The sequence below is a fragment of the Pelophylax lessonae genome (genome assembly GCF_965119305.1).
Source record: "Pelophylax lessonae genome assembly, chromosome: 2".
Lineage (NCBI taxonomy): Eukaryota > Metazoa > Chordata > Amphibia > Anura > Ranidae > Pelophylax > Pelophylax lessonae.
In genome coordinates this window covers 369,644,050-369,666,959 of record NC_138769.1, presented here as the reverse complement: position 1 = coordinate 369,666,959, position 22,910 = coordinate 369,644,050, and the positions used below count along the sequence as shown (strand labels likewise).

Below are 22,910 nucleotides of genomic sequence, written 5' to 3'. Positions count from 1 at the left end.
CGTGATGCATTGCGGAATCGAATCGTATCGAATCGCGACCCTAATAATCGTAATCGCATCGAATCGAGAGGTAAGTGAAGATGCGCAGCCCTACCACTAAGTCATTTAGTCAGGCTACAAGATCGAGTTTCGCTCTTGTTTCCCGGCAATGTTCTTTCCTCCCAACTTGCGCCTGTCCCTGGACCACTTATATTGTCTGTTTGGGGCAGTACAAGACCTGTTGCTTCAAGGGGTGATTGTCCTGGTTCCGACTTCGGAATGTTTTCAGGGTTTTTACTAGTGGTGCACTGAAATTTCTGCAACCCGAAATTTTCGGCCGAAAATGGGCTTATTCCATTGGGCTTATCAGGCGGGTATCTCTGCTGACAGGGAAGTAAAGGGCTCACTTAATTATAGCTATTAGCTGCCGCTCGCCGCCCGCCCGGTGTGTTAGTTCATTCATGTACATCGTAGTAGTAGTAGTGACATCACCGGGAGGCGGGACTTTTGAAAGGAAGGACACAGGAGGAGCTGAGAGTTTGCCTGTCACATGGAGGTGCTGACAAGAAAGGAGATTGCATCATTGGGGTGAGCAGGGGCGCTGAGGCAGGAGAAGGGGCACTAAAGGCGGGAGGGGCTGAGTTATCAGTATCAGTGCAACCAGTGTTAATTAACACTGATACTGGTTGCACTAATGCAGCACAAAGGGGGTGCTTTCAGCTCTACAGAAGTCTTCCTTTGCAAATATTCGGGAGATTCCCATGCCTATGCTGTCCCAGAAGGTGGCCTTTTTAGTGGCTATCACCTCTGCACGCAGGGTGTCGAAACTGGCAGAGTTATCCTGTCATTCATCTTACCTGGTGATTCACAGGGATAAGGTGGTTCTTCGCTCCTGTCCTTCATTCCTCCTGAAGGTTGTCTCTGATTTTCATTTGAATGAAGACATTGTGTTGCCTTCCCTATGTCCTAGGCCTAAACATCCAAAGGAAATTGCCTTGCATGCCTAGGATGTGGTCTGAGCAATTGGGGTGGACCTGGCAGCTATGGAGTCTTTCAGGAAGTCAGACTTTTTGTGCTCCGCTTCCTCTGCGACCATTTCCAGATGTATCAGACAGTCGGTGGTTCAGGCCTATTCCATCAGGGGTCAGGTTCCTCCTTTCCCTGTCAAGGCGCACTCTACTAGGGCGATTGGCGCCTCTTGGACTTTCGGTCATCAGGTGTGAGCAGGTTTGTAAGACGGCCACCTGGTCTTCGGTGCACACTTTTACAAAGTTCTATAAAGTGGATGTGTTGGAATCTGCGGATCCTTCTTTTGGCAGCATGGTTTTGCAGGCTGCTGTTTAGAGCACCTCTTTGAGGGTGTGTTGGTTTTTTTAGGTGGGCTCCAGTTGTTTGGTTTTACTCCTGTTGCCTGGTTGGCTAATGTTTAGCCTTGGGAATTTTTTTGTTCTTTCTACCCCTCATGTTTAACCACTTAACGACCAGCCACGTAGATCTACGTCGGCTGACTTTGAGTGGTTATACCGGGATGATGCCTCTAGCTAGAGGCATCATCCTGGTACCGTTGTTTGAAGCCGACGGTCGGCTTTCCGTCGGTAATGATCGATGCGGGCTCGGGGGCCGCTCGATCGTTACCCGGGGGGGCGGGAGGGGACGTCCCCCCCCCCTCCCGCCGCCTTCCACGGCTTTGCTCGGGGCTCCCGTCCCACCGGGAGCCCCGAGCACCCAGCCGGCGCGTCCGCCGGCTGGATGGAGTCCCGATGAATGCCGGAAACGGCATCGATCGGGTCTCCGATGACGTAACCCGGAGGCGGCGTCCATGACGTCACTTCCGGGTTACTGTGCTGCAAAAGGCGGCAGATTTAAAAAACGGCTGTATGCAAAAATGCCGTTTTCGGCGTTTTGCATACAGGGAAGTGTAGTGGAGGGGTCTAGGGTCTTTTAGACCCTCGATCCCTCCATAAAGTGTACCTGTCACACATATTGGTGTCACAAGTAATGTTTACATTGCTTGTGACAGCAATAAAAGTGATCAGATTTTTTTTTTAAAAAAAACCTGTAATAAAGTTAAAAAAAAAGAAAAAATAAATAGGAAAAAAAAAAAAAAAATTTAGCCGCCCCCGTCACCGTTAGCTCGCGCACAAAAAAAAACGTATACGCTAGTCGAGCCGCAAATGAAATCGCTGTTCAAACCACACATGTGAGGTATCGCCGCGATCGCCAGAGCGTGAGCAATGATTTAAAAAAAAGAGCTACACTCTAACTCTAAACTGGTAACCGTTAAATAAATTTAAAGCGTCGCAGATTGAGATCTCTATTGACCGTAGTTTGTCGCCATCCCACGGGGGGGCGCAATTTTAAACCGTAACATGTTGGGTATCTATTTACTCGGCGTGACATTATCTTTCACAATATACAAAAAAAATGGGCTAACTTTACTGTTTAGTATTTTTTAAATGCAGTGAAATGTGATTTTTCAATTTTTTTCCAAAAAAATGGCGTTTTAAAGACCGCTGCACAAATACCGCGGGACAAAAAATTTTGCAATGACCGACATTTTATTCTCCAGAGTCTTTGCTAAAAAAATATATATAATTTTTGGGGGTTCTAAGTAGTTTTCTAGGAAAAAATACTGGTTTTAACTTGTGAACAAAAAGTGTCCGAAATAGGGCTGGGGGTAAAGTGGTTAACACTGCTTTGGGACTTCCCAATGGCAATGACTATCAGGAGCTGTGTCCGTCATTGAACAAAAGAGAAAATGGGATTTTTGTCATACTTTAAAATCCATTTCTCTGATGTTCATTGACGGACACAGCACCCACCCCTCTGTGGAGTTATAATTCTACGGACACTGCTTGTAACAAAACTGAGTGGCTATATCAGAGGAAGTACACCCCCTGGGACGGCCCATGGGTGTAGCCATAATTATTTTCTGCCTGGTGTCCTACTCCTGTAGGGGGCAGTATAACCCAATGGTTATGGGAGCTGGGTCCATCAAACTTTAGAGAAATGGATTATATGGTAAATCAAAAATCCAATTTTTCTTTATTTGGGATAGAGTAAAGGAAGGTTATAACCCTTGTCAGTTTTTTTTTTTTTTTTTGCCATCTCTGTCCCATTGCAGAGATTTCCCTTCGCTTCCTGTCTCAAAGCCAAACAGAAAGTGAGAGGGAATTCCTTGGGGATCCCCAGGTCACCAGAACTAGTTTCCCCATTGAAAATTTCCCCTCTTGTTTTTCTGGGGACAACCCAAAATTTTTAGTTTTTTTTCTTTTACTTTCAATGATAACAGTAAACATCATTAGAGAGGTTGAATCTCCTTAATGGGGGCACAGACAGCAATAAAAATTGATGGGTGTTTTATTCTCTCTACTCTATCAAAAACTAAAAAAAAAAAATAAAAAATTGCCTTTTAGTTATAGCAAAGATCTAAAAATAAGCAATACCCGATGTCATATTTTATTTTCAGTATATCCACTTCCGGACCGCACACCGCAGTTTTACGTCACTACTTTGGCGTTAGATACTGGTGTTATGGCAGCAGATAGATGCCATAACCCCGATTTTTTTTTTTTTTTTTTTTTTTTTTACAGGGCGGTCGGTACTCTATCACAGTGGTCCTCAGGGCCCACTAACAGGCCAGATTTTAAGTATTACCTTGGGGAGATGCAGACTAGAATACTGCAATCACTAAGCAGCAAATTATATCACCTCGGATGTATTTCAGTTATCTTGCAAACCTGGCCTGTTAGTGGGCCCTGTAGGCCAGGGTTGAGGACCACTGCTCTATCACATAAGTGGTCCCAGTGGCAGATTCGCCATGGGATCATCCCCCACTTCCCAGTCGTTTCCCCATTTACCGGAGATATATATATGTATATATATGTGTATATATATATATTATAATAATTTTTTTTTGCTTTTATGTATAGATGTGAGATCTGAAGTCTTTTGACCCCCAGATCTCACATTAGAGGACCTGTCCTTATTTCTATTACAAGGGATGTTTACATTCCTTGTAATAGGAATAAAAGTGATCAAAAACATTTTTTTTAAAGGGACAGTGGTAAAATAAATAAGAAATTTTTTTTTTTTTAAAGCGCCCTGTCCCTCCGAGCTCACGTGCAGAAGCGAACGCATACGCAAGTCGTGCCCACATATTTAAACGGTTTTCAAACCACAAGTGAGGTATCGCAGGGAGAACAATAATTCCATTCCTAGACCTCCTCTGTAACTCTAAACTGGTAATCTGTAGAAATTTTTAAAGCATCACCTATGGAGATTTTGAAGTACCAATGTTTGTCGCCATTCCACGAGTGTGCACAATTTTGAAGCATGACATGTTGGGTATCTACCTGGTGTAACATTATCTTTTACATTATAGAAAAAATTGGGCTAACTTTACTGCTGTCTTATTTTTTAATTTGAATTATTATTATTATTTTTTCCCCCCCCAAAAAATTGCGTTTGTTAGACCGCTGCCCAAATAAGGTGTGATATAAAGTATTGCAACACTTTCCATTTTATTCTTTAGGGTTTCTGCTAAAAAATTATATGTATGTGTATGTATATATGTATGTATGTGTGTGTGTATATATATATATATATATATATATATATATATATATATATATAATGTGTGGGGGGGTCTAAGTAATTTTCTAGCAAAATATACTGATTTTAACTTGTAAACAACAAGTGTCAGAAATAGGCCTGGTCCTTAAGTGGTTAAACTAAGCAGCTCTAGCTCATGTGATCTTTAGCTGCAGAGTTTGTGAATCTAAAGTCTATAGATTTAGGCAGCCCACCAGAGGGTAGAAAGACAAAAGCATGTGACTGGACTTGTGTAGACTAATCGGCCTGCATTCATGAAAAGCAACTTTTTTGCTTAGTTGGATCCGTAAAAGCAGAGATAGACGTAAGTGGTGTTGCTAGACTGTGCCAGTGCTGCTTACCTCCGAAAGGAACAATGGTGATTTGGGCTAACCTTCCCCTTTTTTTATGATCGGACCCCTTGTGGAAAAATGGGTTAAAAAGCGCCTGTGGTTACCCTTTTGAGTTTGTGGTATTCAAGAAATGGTCTCCCAAAAAAACAATGCTCTTGATTCCAATGAATTGCTTTATTTAAATTGAATATTCTCGTTTATGTACCTTTTTTTTTATTTTTTTACCAAATATGTCTTTTATTGTCAACTGCCAAAATTCTGGTGGTGGAAATTGCATGTATGGGCATCTGAAGCCTGCGCCCATTCACTTTCCGGATTTTGTGCTGTTGGTTACCCAATGTGCAACTTCTGGGCCCACCGCCTGTGCAGTAATGACACTGCATAGGCGCACATTGGTAACGGGTTGCCATAGCAATGACAGCATCGTTGGAAGTTCCTGTCCTGTTATTATAGCAACCTGTTCGTATCAGAGAACCCGAAAGCAAGCAGGATAGCCGTAGAACCAGTGGATTTCAAAAGCGCTCACCAGCTTCCTTGCAGATTGAGAAGTACAAGCCACCAGCCGAATGGGTGACGGTACTCATAGTCTTATTTATTCACAGGAAACTTTTTAAATTAATTTTCAAATTGTGACAGCTGGTGTGGGGGAAGATTCCCCACCCACTATCAGAGGGAGGAGTACTGGTGGTGGGAGGTGGATCACTAGAGGCACGTTACACCTTAAATATGGGTGCAACATGTAACCTGCTCCTAAAGGTGAACTTCATCTCCTTATAGAAGAAAAAAGGTATTTTCCCAGAAAAATGTTTAATATACGTTTTATTGAAATATTTTAACAATGCACAACATAGTGGTAGCAGACCAATATGCATTCGATATATCCACCCAAAGATGCAAATTGTGAGTACACTTGACCATATACACCTAATGTATAGGCAGAAAGAGTAAGCATAGGAACAATGCAAATAACACAATAGGTATAACACAATAGGTACATAGTTAGTCTGGTTGAATAAAGATGCGTCCATCCAGTTCAAACTATAAAAGGGTAAAAAAATCCTATAACTACAGTTGGTCCAGAGGAAGGAAAAAACCTCAAACCACAATCCAATTTGCCCCATCAAGGGAAAAAAAATCCTTCTTGATCCCCCCGAGAGGCAATTGGATATTCCTTGGATCAACTTTATCTATAAATGTTAGTATCCAGTTATGTAGGCCTTTTTTTTTTTTTAAAACCATCTACTGAGGTGGCCTGAACCAGTTCTTGAGTGGGTGTATTCCACATTTTCACAGCTATTACTATAGTTACATTGTAGTTGAGGTTGAATAGAGACAATAGTCCATCCAGTTCAACCCGTGTAGGTGTGTGTGTGGACGTATTCATTTCCCATACCCCTGAATGTTTTGCTCTTGGAGATGTATGTCCAAGAGTCTTTTAAAAGTAGCCATACTGCCCGCAGTTACTACCATTTTTGTGGAAGCGAGTTCCACAATCTTATTGCCCTTACTGTAAAAACCCTTTGCGTAGCCTGAGGTTAAATCGCTTCCCCTCTAATCTCATTGAATGGCCTTCTGTTCTCTTGCACTCCTTTGTGACTGAATAGTTTTTTTTTCTATGCTGAGATCACCGTTGAGGTATTTGTAAATCGCTATCATGTCCCCTCTCAGGCGTTTCTTCTGTAAGGAGAATAAATTGAGCGCTTGTAAATGCTCCTCATAATTTAGGTCCTCCAATCCCCTATATTAGCTTAGTTGCCTTTCTTTGGACTCCTTCCACTTCCAGCACATCCTTTTGAAGGATTGGCGACCAAAACTGGACAGAATACTCCAGGTGTGGCCGGACCAGAGTTTTATATAGTGGTAGGATTATAGATTTTAGTGATCGACCGATTATCAGCAACACCGATATGCACTTTCCCCGATATTTCGGAATCGGCCTTTGGATTTACCGATATTTCGGGAAAGTGCATGTACCGGAGTGATGCCTGCAGCTAGAGGCATCACCTCGGTACTGGCATCCATAGTCGATGGTCGGCTGTCTTGTAATGACAACGATGCAGCCGAGAAACCGCTCGGCTGTCATTCCAAGGAGCGGGAGGGGACGTTCCCCCCCCCCCCCCCCTCCCGCCACCTTCCGTGGCTCCCGTCCCAACCGGAGACTCGGGCATCCTACTTGCAGGACCGCCGAAGAGAAGACACCGCATTCCGCTCTGACCGGGTCTCCATTTTTTTTTAATTTGGCGGCGCCGAGTACCCGGAAATTATGTCATCATGACATGGCATCACTTCCAGGTACTTATGGGACGCCGAATTCAAAAACTTACAGCATTCAAAACAGCCAAACTTGGCGTTTTGAATGCTTTTAAGTGCAGAGGAGGGGTTTGGGGTCTTTTAGACCCCCAGATCCTCCACCACAGTACCTGTAGACATAATGATTTTTTAATGTCCGAAATATCGGCCAATACCAATATCCGATGACCAAAATATTATCAACGTTAAAAAAAACGATATCAGTCGATCAATAATAGATTTATCTCTGGAATTATGCATGCTAATAGTCTGCCGGCTTTGGCAGCTGCAGCTTGATATTACATGCTATTGCTTAGTCTACTAAGACTCTTAGATCTTTCTCCATTCTTGATTCACCCAGAGGTTCCCCCCCCAACGCGTATTTTGCGTTTGTTTTTAATCCCCAAGTGCAATATTTTACACTTCTACATATTAAACCTCATTTGCCACCTAGTTGCCCACTCTGTTATTTTGTTCAGGTCATTCTGTAAGAAGTTATTGCCCTGCCTAATTTTGTGTCCTCTGCAAAAAACTGAGATTGAGCTAACAATCCCCTCCTCGATGCTATTTATGAGTAGATTGAACAAAATTGGTTACAGGACTGCGCCTTGGGGCACCCCACTTATAACTCCAGACCAGTCTGAGTACGTGTTATTTATTACCACCCTTTGGACATGCCCCTAAAACCAGTTTATTATCCAAGAGCAAACTTTGTGGTCCAAGTCTGCAGACCTTATTTTGTAAATTAATCATCTGTAGGGGACTGTATCAAATGCCTTAGCCAAATCCAGATATGAAGAAGCCTTTCCATATTTGGAGATCAAATCTCTTTTTATCCAGATGTAAAGAGTGCCCCCAAGAGCGATGAAATATCTTAAACAGCGGTGAAAAAACCCATTATTATATCCAAGTATTAATACACTATGGGTGGGCATTAGGATGAGCCCAACTTTAAAAAATAGGTGAAGAAACGCTTTAATATATATTCCTCTAAAAGCCTAAATATTTTCTTCAAACCGTAGCTCCAGTGTCCTTTCCCTGGTTGACCAGAAATGATATACTTCGCAGTTTGTTGAAATTTTGAGCGAGGGGCTATAAAATAATCTATAGTGAAATAAAAGAACCTGGTGTTTGTAAATATGCAGCCATTAATTTGCAGAGTTGTATAAAGGACTCGAAACCCATACTTGAGTAAAAGTACAAGTGCTCGATCAAAAAGTGACTTGAGTAGAAGTACTAAAGTATTCAACATTTTTTGTACTTAAGTATTGCAAGTAGTTTATTTAAAAATTTTGCTACTCAAGTACTGAAAGTAAAAGTACCAGTACTGTGTTATGTAGTTAATAAAGAAAGAAGTCAAAAGTTTATTAAAGTTATTAAAGAAAGAAGTCAAAAGTACACATGACATTGTACACATTTTTTTGAGCTTCATGAAACCTGCCATCTACTGCTCTGGCAGTGGTTATTTTTATAATAGTAACAAGTAACTATGAAGCACACAAAAAAATATCGGAGTAGAAGTATTGAAATCATCGAAAAAAATGTAGTGAAGTAGGAGAAAAAAATTCTACTCTAGGAAAGTACAGATACCGCCTTTCGGTACTTAAGTACAGTAGTGAAGTAGTTCTACTTAGTTACTATAAATCTCTGGTAATTTGCTAGCAAAGGACAACATAACTGTGAGAAACCCAAGAAGACCATAACGTCTTTATTGGCATTGACCATTTCTATTTTCTTTACTCATTAAAAAGACACTCTGGCTCTTGATCATGTATTCAAATCATAAGCTGATCTCTCATAAGCACCCTTGAAAATTCCTAGCAAATTAATCTTTCCCACATCTAATTAACCGCTTTACCACTGCTCACATTGCTGCTACTGCAGCAATGTGGCTCGTAATCGGCCAGCGACGTAGACCTACGTCGCTGGACACCGCCCCTTGTGGGCGGCGCGCGCGCGCCGCCGAAGGCTCGCTCCCGCTGTGTTCAGTCACAGCGGGAGTCGGGCCAGGGGAGGAGCGCCGCTGCTCTTCCTCGATCGTCGGGGAATCTAGTTTGGAGATCCGCCCGCCTGTGTAAACAGAGCGGGCAGATCTCCTAAGTGACAGGCAGGGACAGATCGCAGTGTTCAGCATAGCTGAACATCCGATCTGTCACTCAGTCACCTCCCCCCACACACGTCAGTAAGCACCAGGCATACATTAACCCCTCCCTCTCCAATAAAATTAACCCCTTCCCTGCCAGTGTCATTTTTACAGTAACAGTGCATATATATAGCACTGATTACTGCAGTAATGTCACTGGTACCACCAAAAGTGTCAAAAATGTCAGTCAAGGGTCCGATCTGTCCGCCGCAATGTTGCAGTCCCGCAAAAAAAATCGCAGATCGCCGCCATTACGCGTTAAAAAAAAACCACCAAAAATGACAGAAATCTTTCCCTTAGTTAGTAAACGCAATAACTTTTGCGCAAACCAATCAAAATATGCTTATTGTGATTTTTTTTTTTTTTAACCAAACCTAGGTAGCAGAAAACAAATTGGCCAAAAATTTTAAATTTAGATTTTTACATCTTTTTGGGGCTAATTTCATATAAAAAAAGTTAAAAATATTATTTTTTCTAAATAAACGCTTTTTTTGTTTATAGCGCAAAAAGTAAAAATCGCACAGGTGATCAAATACCACCAAAATAAAGCTCTGTTTGTGGGAAAAAAAGGACGTAAATTTCGTTTGGGTACGGCGTCGCACGACCGCGCAATTGTCAGTTAAAGTCGCACAGCGCCGAATCGCAAAAAGTGGCCCAGACGTAAGACAGCAAAATCCTCCGGTGGTAAAGTGGTTAAAAAAAAAAAGTGCCTTGAATCTGTATTCTCTCTTCCATGTACTTGGCTTGAATGGTTGGTTTTGAGTTCCGGTAAGATGTTGCATTTTTAGCTGATATTTAGGGGTCATAGATCAGGACACAGGGACAAATTGCGGAATGTATCCTGTGTGCAGCAGGGAGGTGAAAAATGCCTGCCACACACTCGGCAAGCCCCTCTCGCTCTTAAAGTCCTTTAGCTAAGTGCTTCTCGGGTTTCTCTCCCTTCCCTCTTGCCCTTTTTGAAGCAGCTGAATGCCCTTGTTTGTTTGGCAGGGAAACCTTTTGCACGGTAATGTTCGCAGGCCTCTGAACATATTGTAACCCATTTCATGAGACTCTTATGGATATGTAAGTAAACGGGGCAGCAGGACCGCCTGTTTCTAAAACCCCATTCTCCAACAGAGACCCACATTCCTGGGTGCCATTTCAAAGAGCAAGGATTTGCTCACTTCATTCCAACATTATATGGGCAATCCTTGTTTTATGGTATTGCATGATTGTAGCATGCTTGCTGTGTGTAGACTTCGGTCACTGTGTACACATAAGGGGATGTGTCTGCTTGTATCTGACAATTCCAGTAAGGGGATGTGTGGGGTTTCAGCAGACGTACTGCCAATCTAATCCCATGCTAATGTTTTATTTGAACTGGGATTGCATCCTCTTCATTTCTCTGGATGTGATACCAGAAGATGTGCCGGGTATTAGGTTTCTCATAGGGACTATTATTTCAAGCTGTCCATGCCAGTTATCGTTGAGCCTTTTCATATGTGGAGAAACCTAGATTGTATTTTTAAGCCGGATTTTATTTAAAGCTAATTAATAGGAGTTCACCCTGATTACGTGATGTTCAGTGGATCTGTGCTATAGCTTTGGTTCTCGATCTTACAACACCCACGCCTTTTCTGATTAGAGCTTTTAGAACGCAGTGGATGCTCAGTCAAGGTTAATTCAAGTTAACACTGAAATGTACTTTTGGTAAGCAGAGGTTTCTCTCACTAGCTGCATATATTTTTTTTTATGCCCTCTGCTAATATTAGCTAGAAATTAAAATAAAATGGATGTCTATGCAAGACCCTTTTTCTAAGTCGGAACGACTTGTCGCTCCTATTGGAACGGCTCCTGTACTATACAGTGGGAGCATGACGGACCACGACTTGTCAGGCTGACAAGTCAGACTAGTGTGAATGCGGTCTTACAATTAGACACTGTTGTCTTATGGGCCATACACACTATACAATTGTCTTTAGATTTTTTTTTCCTTTAGATTCACCAAAACCATATAATATGCGGTCAAATCTAAACCATTTCAATTCGTATGCAGTCAGGCAGGCCTTTACACTACATAGTTAAAGGTAAATCTAAAGGAAATCTAACAACAAAAGTGGTATAGTATGTATTCAGCTTTAGTCTTAACGCATGCGTTGCAATGCACTTCCCCATAAAAATAGTGTCTGTTCCTATATCAGCATTGCAAAGTGTTTTATAATATATACATATATAGGTCATTACTTTTTTTTTTTTTTTTTTTTTTTTATGTTGGAAGGCTCATAGAAGTCAGTAGTAGTGCATCTCATATACATATAGCGCTGCGTAAACTGTTGGCACACTATAAATCCTGTATGATCAAAATGCAAGTTATTTGCATTTTGATGTGTTGGCAAGGGGTATTGACAGATGTTATATAAAGTATCGACTATAAAAATGTGCCTCAGTTAGGGCTCTTTCACATGGGCGTTCCGATCAGATCCGCCTGTCAGTTTTTTAGGCGGATCTGATCGGATGCCCCATTCAGCCCTATGGAGCAGCGGATGTCAGCAGAGACATGTCCGCTGACACCCGCTGCCATCCACATCCGATCCTGTCTGTGAAATCCGGACGGATGGAAACCCTATTTTCCATCCGACCTGGGGATCGGATCGGATGAGAACGGACAGGCGGTCCGCTCTCATCCGATTCTCCATAGAGAGCAGCGGGGCTCTGACACCTCCCTCTCCGCACACAGAGCGGAGACGGAGCTGTCATCCGCCGGCTCAGCGGGGATCGGCGGATCGATCCCCGCTGAGCAGAGCACGGTCCGCAACGGAATGCGGACTGTGTGAAAGGGGCCTTAGGGAGATTTACCCTCACTATGTGTCCTTTTTACCATGATACTAAAAGAAAATTCCATGTTTTGGGTTGTCCCCAGAAACATAATAGAGGGGAAATCTTCCAATGAGGGCAGGGTTCCTCAAGGAATTCCCTAATTTGCAGGGATTTCCTCTCACTTGAAGGTAAATCTCTGCAATGGGACATAGATTGCAAAATAAAAATCTGACAGGTGTTCTAACCTGCTCTTGCTCTATCCAAAATGAGAAAAGAAGGTTTTGCCTATAGTTCTACTTTAATATCTAGTAAGCTTACCTACTATAGATTCTGAGTGTTAAGACCCAAAAGTAGCACACATTGATGCATGACAGCACAGCTATCTAATGCTACAAATATTGCGTTTCTGTGCACACACATAGATTTCAAGAGCCCATGGGGCCCATTCTCATGTGGAAGCCCTTTAAAAAGCAATCTGTAGTAGACTGCTTTTCATAGAGTAGGTGACAGGTGGCTGGAAGGTGATATATTGCCTCCTCACCACCTGTTTTAACTGGGCTGTGAAGCCAAGCTTGGGGCCCCTATACTATCAGTTCTGGCCCTGCCTTTTGGCCTCTCCTCTGCACCTTTGTGTGTTCCAAACCTGTCCTAAACCTTCAGAAAACAGTTCTGGAAATGACATCACATCTCAGTCTTCCTTCCCCAGGAAAAACTGCAGGTTCTACTATTTCAGGTTTCAGTCTTGAAGTCGTCCAACTCTCTGCTTCTGCATGAAAGTTTTGGGGTTGATGGTTGCCTCCTTCACCCAATTTCATTTCAGGCATCTGCACTGCAGCATTTTGTCTTGGGACAAGTCAGTCTTGTCTCTGGGCTAGCCAATTCAGTTTGTGCCCAAGACTAGGCTCTCCCCACCTTGGTGGCTCAGGATTCCGATTCTGTAGTTGAAAGTCTTTTCTTGTCATCACAAACACTAGCCCTGGGGTACTGGGGAGGAATCTGGGCACCTTTTTGCTAGAGACTTTGTGATCTCCCTGCAGTAGTCTGTTTGCAGCAACCTTTCCATGAGTTGACTTTTTATATAGTTGCCTTTTACAAGATCCTACTGAAAATTCATAGAACCAGTGCAAAAAATAAAATCAATCCATCCTCAGCACTTCACTATAGGAGAATCCTATAAAGCTAGGTGAAACTCTGTATGCCTTCCCTTCAAAGCTGAATTTCTGCCACTACTAGATGGTACTGTGCCTATAGCAAGTAAATGAATAGAACAATTTTGTTCAACAATCAGCTGTTTATACACATTGGTGCTTGGGGTCCATTGGACATCTCCTGCCACCCAGAGTGGGACTGGACACTGGCAAACTAAAATAACCTAGGATAACCCCTCTTACTACCAGCATTCCTCATTTTTATAGCAATGCAGTACCCAGAGCTTGATCAATACAGAGGAGTAGGACTGGGGTCTCAACGAACTGTAAGAAAAGGATTTTACAATGAGTAAAAATCCTTTTTTTTCCTGCCCATTTAAGGGTTACAGAAAGTCTTTTAACCTTGGAGGATGTTCAAAAATAGTCGAACTAAGGGATGGGAAATGCATAAAAAAAAAATGCGTTAATGGGCAAAGAATAAGAAACTGGGGACAGCCACCTGAAGGCTCTTGTGCCTAAAGCTGACATCAGATTAGGCCACAATAGCCACCTGGTAGAACGTCCTCAGATAAGGTTAAACAGCCATCTGGTAGAACTTGGAGAATGAGAGAACAGAACAGTTGGCAGCCTTATAAATACCTTGATGCCAAAATGCCCAAAGAAGTACTCACAGATCTAGGAGAGTACCCCTTGACAGAAGGGGGGAGAACCTGATTCTTGAGACGGATGAAAAACGGACATCAATGCATCTCTATGTAAAAACGGATGATCATTCATTAACATCTGTTTTAATCCGCTTCTGTCAATGTCCGTTTTTTGGAACAGATGAATGCCCTATTTTTCATCCATCAAAAAAAAACGTATCGGACGAAAAATGGATGTAAACGGACAAACGATCTGTTTTTGGAAAATTGATACATTTTGACGTGACTGAACTGAACAGACCGTATGTGTGAAAGAGGCCTAACACACAATCACATTCAGACATTGGATGAAAATTCCCTTTTGTTGAAATAGAACTGGACAGAGGTGCAGGAGGACAATGTCCTGGATGAGGTGAAAGAAAGAAGGTAACTATCTTATGGAAGAAGGAAGTCCTTGACCTCAACACCACCTTTTCTAAGCAAGACCAAAAAGGGTTCTTAGCAAGGTAAGGCCACCAGGCCTTAATGGTCCTTTCACACAGGAGCCTTCTGTTCGGATCAGCAAGGGATCTGTAAGCTGATCCCCTGCTGATTGGAACAGGGCAGATGATGGGTCCATGTCTGCTCAGTATCTATAAAGCGAACACAGACAGACCCTGCTCTGCTCTATGAGCAGCCAGGTTAGAAACAGACTTCGTTAACTGTTTACACCTGCCTGCCTCCGATCCTGTCCATCCAAACCATGCATGTCCAACCGAAGCCAATGCGGCCCACTGCCCCCTGACAATTTTTTTTTGCTGGGGAGGAAGGAAGTCGAGTCGGGGGCACGGCCACAGCGGCTTCCAACTAACTGTATGCAGAGGCTGCCAATTAGGATCATCCACTAATTGTGTTAAATTAGTGCTGGGTGGGGGTGCAGCAGCACGGGAAGGGCGCGGCGGCGTTTTTTTACTTGTATACCTAAACTAAAGTATATATTTTATATGCGGCCTGAGAGAATTTCTCTACACTCAATGTGGCCCAGAGAAGCCAAAAGGTTGGACACCAATGGTCCAAACTGAAGAGGACTCAGTCCTCCATTTGCTTTAGGTGTGCCTCATTGGACCCAGAGGTAGGTGAGTGTAAATGGACACAAGTCTGTTTACACCCAGCAAATCCATAGTAATGCTTGGACCTTCTGATCCGGTCCCCCTGAAAAACTGACAGGAGGACCCGATCGGATAACCCGTTTGAAAGGACCCCAACCAAAAATTAGATCTGGTACTCTCTAATATTTGCATCTATCAGTATAGATTTGAAGATAATCTTCAAATATATACTGTGCCAAGTTGCTGCCCCACTACATTCTGAACACCGCACGGTGCCATTTAGAGAATGCTTTGTATTTGCTGAATGAATGCAAAGCATCTCCTGATTTGACAGAGAGGTGGGGCGGTGATTGTTTTTTTTTTTTTTTTATATATAGCCAAAGTTCTTAAATATCTAGAGGTCTAATCTTGTAGCATACCTGTGTTGCTGTTCATGATCTGTGCATGGCTAGGCTGCTGTGAAGTGTAGAAACCGAAAGCTCCTCTCGGAAAACAAGCAGAAAGACCTTTTTAAAAGCTGGTGATGTGATGGAAATGTTCTCAGGAGTGTTTATTAGCTGACATACGTAATACAAAACATTGGCTGACGCATAATGGAAGGTCGATACCCTCTTCCTGAAAGCTCCGTTAGAAGAATTTCTATTTCTTCCTAAAAGCAAGACAACATGCTTGGTATGTGATGTGTGCGGTACATTGATGACGGAAGAGCAAATACTCCTCGTTATATGAGAAGTGCATTTCATGTTCAGCTCTGCGTTGACTTACCTTAGTCACTGCATTAAAAATTCATCCCCTTCCTGAAAATCATCTGTGAGTAAGCAGTCTAGAATAAATTTTCAGTTCATATTATGAATATACTAAAAATCTTCACTATGGAAACTATGGCTTCTTTGCTTTCCGCAGATAATATTCAACGTCTTGAAACACACTGCATGCGGTGTTCAAGGTATAAATTTATATATTTGAGGATTGTCACCGGATCAATTGGCAGTATGAAGCTTTCCATACATGTTTAAATGACTGTATGAGGTCCTTTTTAGATGTACCAAAATTACGTAATAGAGAAGGTCTACCTAAACTTAATTCGATTTGTATCCAACCAGATACAGGTAGTGGATCAAGGATTCGGTCTAGGACAATGGTTCTTAACCTGGGTTTGGTGAGTCAGTCTCGCGGGTTCGGTGGAGGTCAAGACACACACCCGACTCATATGGTTCGTGATGACTCGTTGGCTGCAGGTGATCACGCAACATCACTTGACCGATCTGTGCTGCAGGGAATTTGGCGTGCCCAGTAGTCGAATTGTAACTGTCATGATGGTACGTCGTGTGATCTCTTTCTTAATATTTTAATCCCTTCATACTAACTATGTCGAGCAAAAAAAGAAAGTGGTCGGACGAATATGTACAATATGGATTCACATGTATAACTGAACGTGATGGGAGTCAGCGTCCTAACTGCATGATTTGCAATGCCAAGTTGAGCAATTCTAGTCTAGCACCGGCAAAACTAAGAGAACACTTCCTTAAGCTGCATGGAGATGGAAAATACAAGAACACAACACTCGCTAAATTCCAGGCGAGGAGAGCCAGATTCGATGAAAAGGCTAGTCTGCCTGTTCTCTGCTTTGTACCCATCAACAAACCGATCCTCATAGCGTCGTACGAAGTTGCTTACCTGATCGCAAAGCAGGGCATTTTGTTCATTTTGTGCACCTATGTATAAATGTATACCTATGTTTTGAATTTGAAAAAATCATATTTTATTTTTCCAATTAAGAAGGGTTTGGTGAATGCGCATATGAAACTGGTGGGGTTCAGTACCTCCAACAAGGTTAAGAACCACTGGTCTAGGATGTTGCGTGCATCCCTGTCCCTGTGGGCTGGTGGAGAAGTTCTAATGGGACAGCTTCCTACAGGTTTGCACTGAACCCTGATCCAAAGGGGGATAGGATAGGCAATCAGATTGTAACATGTGTGATCAGCTTAATATTTATGACAGCCCTTTATGACAAAAGAGGAGCTTCAAGAATCCTCCATCAACCCTTGCAAGGGGGCTGTGCCCACTCTGTCGGTTAAAGTGTTACTAAACCCACAACAGTAAAATCAGTCGGTATATGCAGTAAAGCATGCTTCTTATACTCACTGGGGAACCTAAGGGGTTAATCCTCCGCATTGTGTAAAAAGGCTGTTTGATCCTGTCTTCTTTGATCTTCCCCTGTCCCAAATCTATCTCTTGATAAGACAGAGCCCAATTTGGAGTCACTCTGCAAATGCCCAGTTTGGTGTGTATTGCTATAGCGATTTTTTTTCTTTGGAGTGTGCATGTGATCAGCTCAGGGCCAATCCGCATGGTCCAGACAGAGGGTGAGGGGTCCTGCAGCCTTATAGGACAGTCAGTGTAGAATGAAAACTCCTCCTACAAGCTTTATTCAGACACTGATAGAAGTCACAAGACTGCTATATACTGCTGATCAGAAAAGGTATTTATCAGTGTATACAGTGCCTTGCAAAAGTATTCACCCCCTTGGCATTTTTCAAGTTGCCTCACAACTTGGAATTAACTAACATGGATTGTTTGAGGATTTGCATTATTGAAGTTACAGAACATGTCCGCAACTTTGAAGATGTGTTTTGCATCCATCTTTCTCTCAACTCTGACCAGTTTCCCAGTCCCGGCTGTTGAAAAACATCCCTACAGCATGATGCTGCCACCACCATGTTTCACTGTGGGGATGGTGTTCTTCGGGTGATGTGATATGTTGGGTTTGCGACAGAAATAGTGCTTTTTTTGATGGCCGAAAAGTTCAATTTTAGTCTCCTCAGACCAGAGCACCTTCCTCCATACATTTTGGGAGTCTCCCACATGCCTTTTCACAAACTCAAAACGTGCCATTTTGTTTTTTGCTGAAAGTAATGGCTTTCTTCTGGCTACTCTGTCATAAAGCCCAACTCTATGAAGCGTACGGCTAAAGCCCCGTACACACGTACCGATGGTCGGCTTACAAATGTTCCTCTTTTCTCCCCGGGATGTCGGTGTCTGCTGAAAAGTGCAAAGACAGCACAAGGACAGCACAAGAATTTTGTCCGCCGACTGCAGAAGTGATGTCATGTAATGGTTAACTTTCCCTGTGTTTTCTATTTTCTGAGCATGCCCAGTCTTGCAAATCTGCGGTCTGTCGGCCGAATTGTGTACTGACAGGCGAACAATCGTCCGTTCTGGTGTCGGCATACAAATATTTTCATGTTTGCACGAAAGACTTTTGTCCGCGGATTGTGCGCAGACATCTGTCGGAGGCACCATACTAACACGCGTACAATCGGCAGATCCTTCGTCCACCGACGTTTGTATGCCGACGATCGGTACGTGTGTACGGGCCTTTATTCTTGTCCTATATACAGATACTCCAGTCTCTGCTGTGGAACTCTGCAGCTCCTCCAGGGTTACCTTGGGTCTCTGTGCTGCCTCTCTGATTAATGCCCTCCTTGCCCGGTCCGTGAGTTTTGATGGGTGGCCGTCTCTTGGCAGGTTTGCTGTTGTGCCATGTTCTTTCCATTTGTTTATGATAGATTTGATGGTGCTCCTGTGGATCATCAAAGATTTGGATATTTTTTATAACCTAACCCTGACTTGTACTTCTCAACAACATTGTCCCTTAATTTTTTGGAGAGTTCATTGGTCTTCATGGCAGTGTTTGGTTAGTGGTGACTCTTGCTTAGGTGTTGCAGCTTCTGGGGTCTTTCAAAAAAGGTGTGTATATGTAATGCCAGTTCATGTGACACTTAGATTGCACACAGGTGGACATCATTTCACTAATTATGTGACTTCTGAAGGTAATTGGTTGCACCAGAGCTTTTTATGGGCTTCATAACAAAGGGGGTGAATACATACGCACATGCAATTTTTATGTTTTCTATTTCTAAAAAATAGTTTTATATATCTATTTTCCTCATTTCACTTCACCAACTTAGACTATTGTGTTCTAAATCATCACATAAAATTCAGGTTAACAAAACATTGAACTTAAAGCGGAGTTCCACCCAAAAGTGGAACTTCTGCTTTGGGTAGTCCTAACCCCCTGACATGCCACATTTGGCATGTCCTATGTCATTTTTTTAGGGGGGGGGGGGCGGGTTTCTAGTTTTGACAGGTACCCGCTCCCACTTCTGCTCGGAGCGCAGTGGCGCCCTGAGCGGTTCTCCTCTCCCCCCTCCCTGCAATCTTCTGGGACATATCAGAGGTCCCAGAAGATTGCCGGCCAATCAAGACGCGCATCGCAACTCGCACATGCGCAGTGCGTACCCGGCTGTGAAGCCACAAGCTGTTACAGCCGGGTGCCCACACCAGTGATGTCAGCGCCGCCGAGACCAGAGGGAGAGGATCGAGGCATCACTGAACTGTGGGACAGGTGAGTGTGTGTTTATTAAAAGTCAGCAGCTACACTTTTTGTAGCTGCTGAGTTTTAGGCTACGTTCACATGTTAGCGTAGCGGACCACGGCAGAATCACTGCGATTCTGCCCACGATCCGGAAATCATTGCAATTCGCGGGACGCCTGTGTTGCCGTTGATTTTGCAATGGCACCCCAAACACTGTGCGATGTTGCCGCAATTTCTGCCTGCCGAATCGCGGTAACGGTAACATCGCACAACAAAATTGCGGGTCGCATGACGCCCCAAAGAACCTCTTGTACCTTTTTTGGGCGTCATGCGACCCGCGATTTTGTTTGCGTGATGTTACCGCGATTCGGCAGGTGGAAATTGCGGCAACATCGCACAGCATTTGGGGTGCCATTGCAAATCAACGGCAACGCACAGGCGTCCCACGATTTGCAATGATTTCCGGATCGCGGGCAGAATCGCGCTGATTCTGCCGCGGTCCGCTACGCTAACATGTGAACGTAGCCTAAATAAACACAGAAAAGGCTGGGACTCCGCTTTAAGGCTGTAATGTAACAAAATAGGTAAAAAGTTAAGGGGTGACTACTTTTTGCAAGGCATTGTATTTACTGAAATAATTGCATTTCCATCTGGGAGACCAGATATAGCCAATGCAGGGTCCTAGGTTTAGTAACACTTTAATTGACTGTTTGTCTAGGGTACATGGTAAAGTACTTTTTTCTTACCCAATCCTCTGCTCCTGCACACTGCTCTATGCTGCTAGAACAGTCCTCTTATGATATCAAGACAGAAACAGGGACCATAAGGATGCAGAGGAACAGTCCACTGCGTGAACATGGAGTGCCATCAGCCAGGGGAGCAGGGGATCGGTAAACTTCTTTCCCTAGACATAAATGGGCAGTTAATTAAATCTACAAAAAACATTTAATAGGCAGTAGCTTACCAGTCATTGGATGTGGTGGCAGCATTTGTTTTTTTTTTTTTTTTTTGTCCTCTCATCTCATCTCAGGCAGTGTCTGCTAAACCGGCTGAGATTCAAACCAATAATGGGCAGGCTGAATGTACCCCCCCCCCCCCCCCCCTGTGAGAAGACAATTGCTCGGCAGGGTGGATTCCCCTGTCAACACTGTCTGTGTTGATGGGGGAGACGTTTGCATCCGTTATGGTCAACCTTAAGGTGGATACATTCACTCCTTCATTGTATCTGTGGAGGTGCAACATAGCCACCTTTAGGCCCCTTTCACACAGGGAGTCCATTCTGAACGGATGCCCGTTTTTCAGGCGGATCTGAACGGATGCCCCATGCATCTTTATGGGGCATCAGAGACATGTCCGCTGACATCCGATCCGTCCAAATCTGACGGATAGAAACCCTATTTTCCATCCGTCTGGCAGATTGGATGAGAACGGACAGACGATTCGTTCTCATCCAATTCCCCCATAGAGATGCATGGGGACCTGACAGCTCAGTCTCCGCACACAGCGTGGAGACACAGCTGCCATCCTCCTGCTCAGCTGGGGATTGGCGGATCCATCCCCCACTGAGAAAAACGGAGTCCGCCTGACGGACTCCCTGTGTGAAAGGGGCCTTTGGCTGGGTTCACACCAATGCGAATTGGATGTGGGTTTCCCAGTCCCCAATTCTAATGACAGAAGAGTGTGCCTGGCTCTCAATGGAGGAGGTTCACACATCTTGGGGACAGCTGCAGGACGGATTTCACAGGAGACCTGTATGTCTTTTGCTCCATTTTAGGTCCGAATTTAGGCAAAAATTTGAGCCGGATTCGTCCCTGAAACGGAGAACAGGGACGCACCTGACCCCTGCTGTGAGCCGCATCCATTCCAAGTGTGAACCCAGCCTCAAACAGCAGTACTGTTAATCTAAACTGACTAGTAAATTTAGGTGGCCTTTACATATGTGACTAACCAGTTACAATATTTATTTTTTTTTCTTTTGGGATGAAATTTTATATAAATGAAAAAAAGCTGATTACTGTAAGCACCCCTGTCTGTGATAAATGGTTTGTCTCAAACCTTTACCGGTCACCCTTACTTGATAGCTTGGTCTGTTAAAGCATTTGTAAACTTTCAGATTTACTCTTTAGCCCTTTAGTTTGGCGCAGCAACAGGGTTTTTTTTTTTTTTTTTTTTCCACTCTTGCAGTTGAGCTTTAGGAGACAAAGCAAAAATACATTGCACTGATGAAGCTGATAGTTTGAAACGGATTCATGCAAATGTATGCTTGAAGGGAAAAAAAGATAATACCCTAAATATGGTGGCAGCATTTATCTCCATTTACTGGCTTTCTTTCCCATTTCTTGGGTGACAACACACGCTCACTGTAGCTTATAAAATAGCAGTGTTGTCACCCCAGCTTGCTCTTCTGATTTAAATTACAAACCACTCACTCTCGTTCTCCTCTTCGTTCTAGTGTAGAGGGGAGGGATTTTGTAATTCACAGAAAATGGCTGAGAAAGCAGGTAATATTTGAGATTTCAGTGCATAAGAAGGCTACAAGGTTCCTGAATTTCTATCCGAATCAACTGGCCTTTTCTGTACTTACAAAAGTCTGAAGAAAGCGAAAATAAATTTCGGTCTAGTTTACCTGAAAGATTGATTTGATTTATTTAATAATGATCACTGGAAAAGGAGGAAATTATGATATGATATTGTGTATTTTCATTCTTTAGGTACACCTTTTTGTCCTATAGAGTCCTGGGATGTCGTCCTTATCCTTGTTTCACTGTTTTGCTGTAGAGGTCTGTGTGTCCCTCCATGGATATGCCTCCTCAGACCATCACCCACCACCAAACTGGTCATGCAAAACGATGTTACAGGCAGCATAACGTTCCCTACAGCTTCTCCAGATCCTTTCACATCTGTCACATGTGCTGAAGGGTGAACCTGCTCTCATCTGTGAAAAGCACAGGGCGCCAGTGGTGGACCTGCCAATTCTGATGTTCGATGGCAAATGCCAATCGAGCTCCATGCAGCCAGGCAGTAAGCACAGGGCCCACTAGAGCAGTGGTCCTCAACTCCAGTCCTCAGGGCCCACTAACAGGCCAGATTTTAGGTATTACCTTGGGGAGATGCAGACTAGAGTACTGCAATCACTGAGCAGCAAATTATATCACCTGGGATGTATTTCAGTTATCTTTCAAACCTGGCCTGTTAGTGGGCCCTGAGGACCGGAGTTTAGGACCACTGCACTAGAGGACATCCGGCCCTCAGGCCACCCTCATGAAGTCTGTTTCAGAGACATTTACACCAGTAGCCTGCTGGGGGTAATTTTGTTGAGCTCTGGCAGTGTGCATACTGTTCCTCTGTGTACAAAGGAACAGAGGACCTTCTACGACCCTGTTTAGCTCTCCTAGAGTAGCTGTCTGTCTCCTGAAAGCTTCTCCATGCTCTCGAGACTGCAGAGTGCATAGGCATCATTGGTAATGTAGTTCCAAAAAATCTGGCTTGCCAAGGT

At 43.5% G+C, this 22,910-nt stretch overlaps 1 protein-coding gene across 3 annotated transcripts in view; it reads left to right on the top strand.

Annotated features, from left to right (window-relative positions):
• The window catches only part of PTP4A2 (protein tyrosine phosphatase 4A2), a 326,374-nt gene that overhangs the window by 250,008 nt on the left and 53,456 nt on the right, over positions 1 to 22,910 (top strand). The window contains exon 1 of one of the 3 annotated variants that reach the window (XM_082245158.1): positions 10,378 to 10,422. The exons of the other annotated variants lie outside the window; for them this stretch is intronic. The gene's annotated coding sequence lies outside the window, so the exon portion shown is untranslated. Of the gene's footprint in view, positions 1 to 10,377; positions 10,423 to 22,910 lie in introns of those variants that run through there. 3 annotated transcript variants of the gene reach the window in all.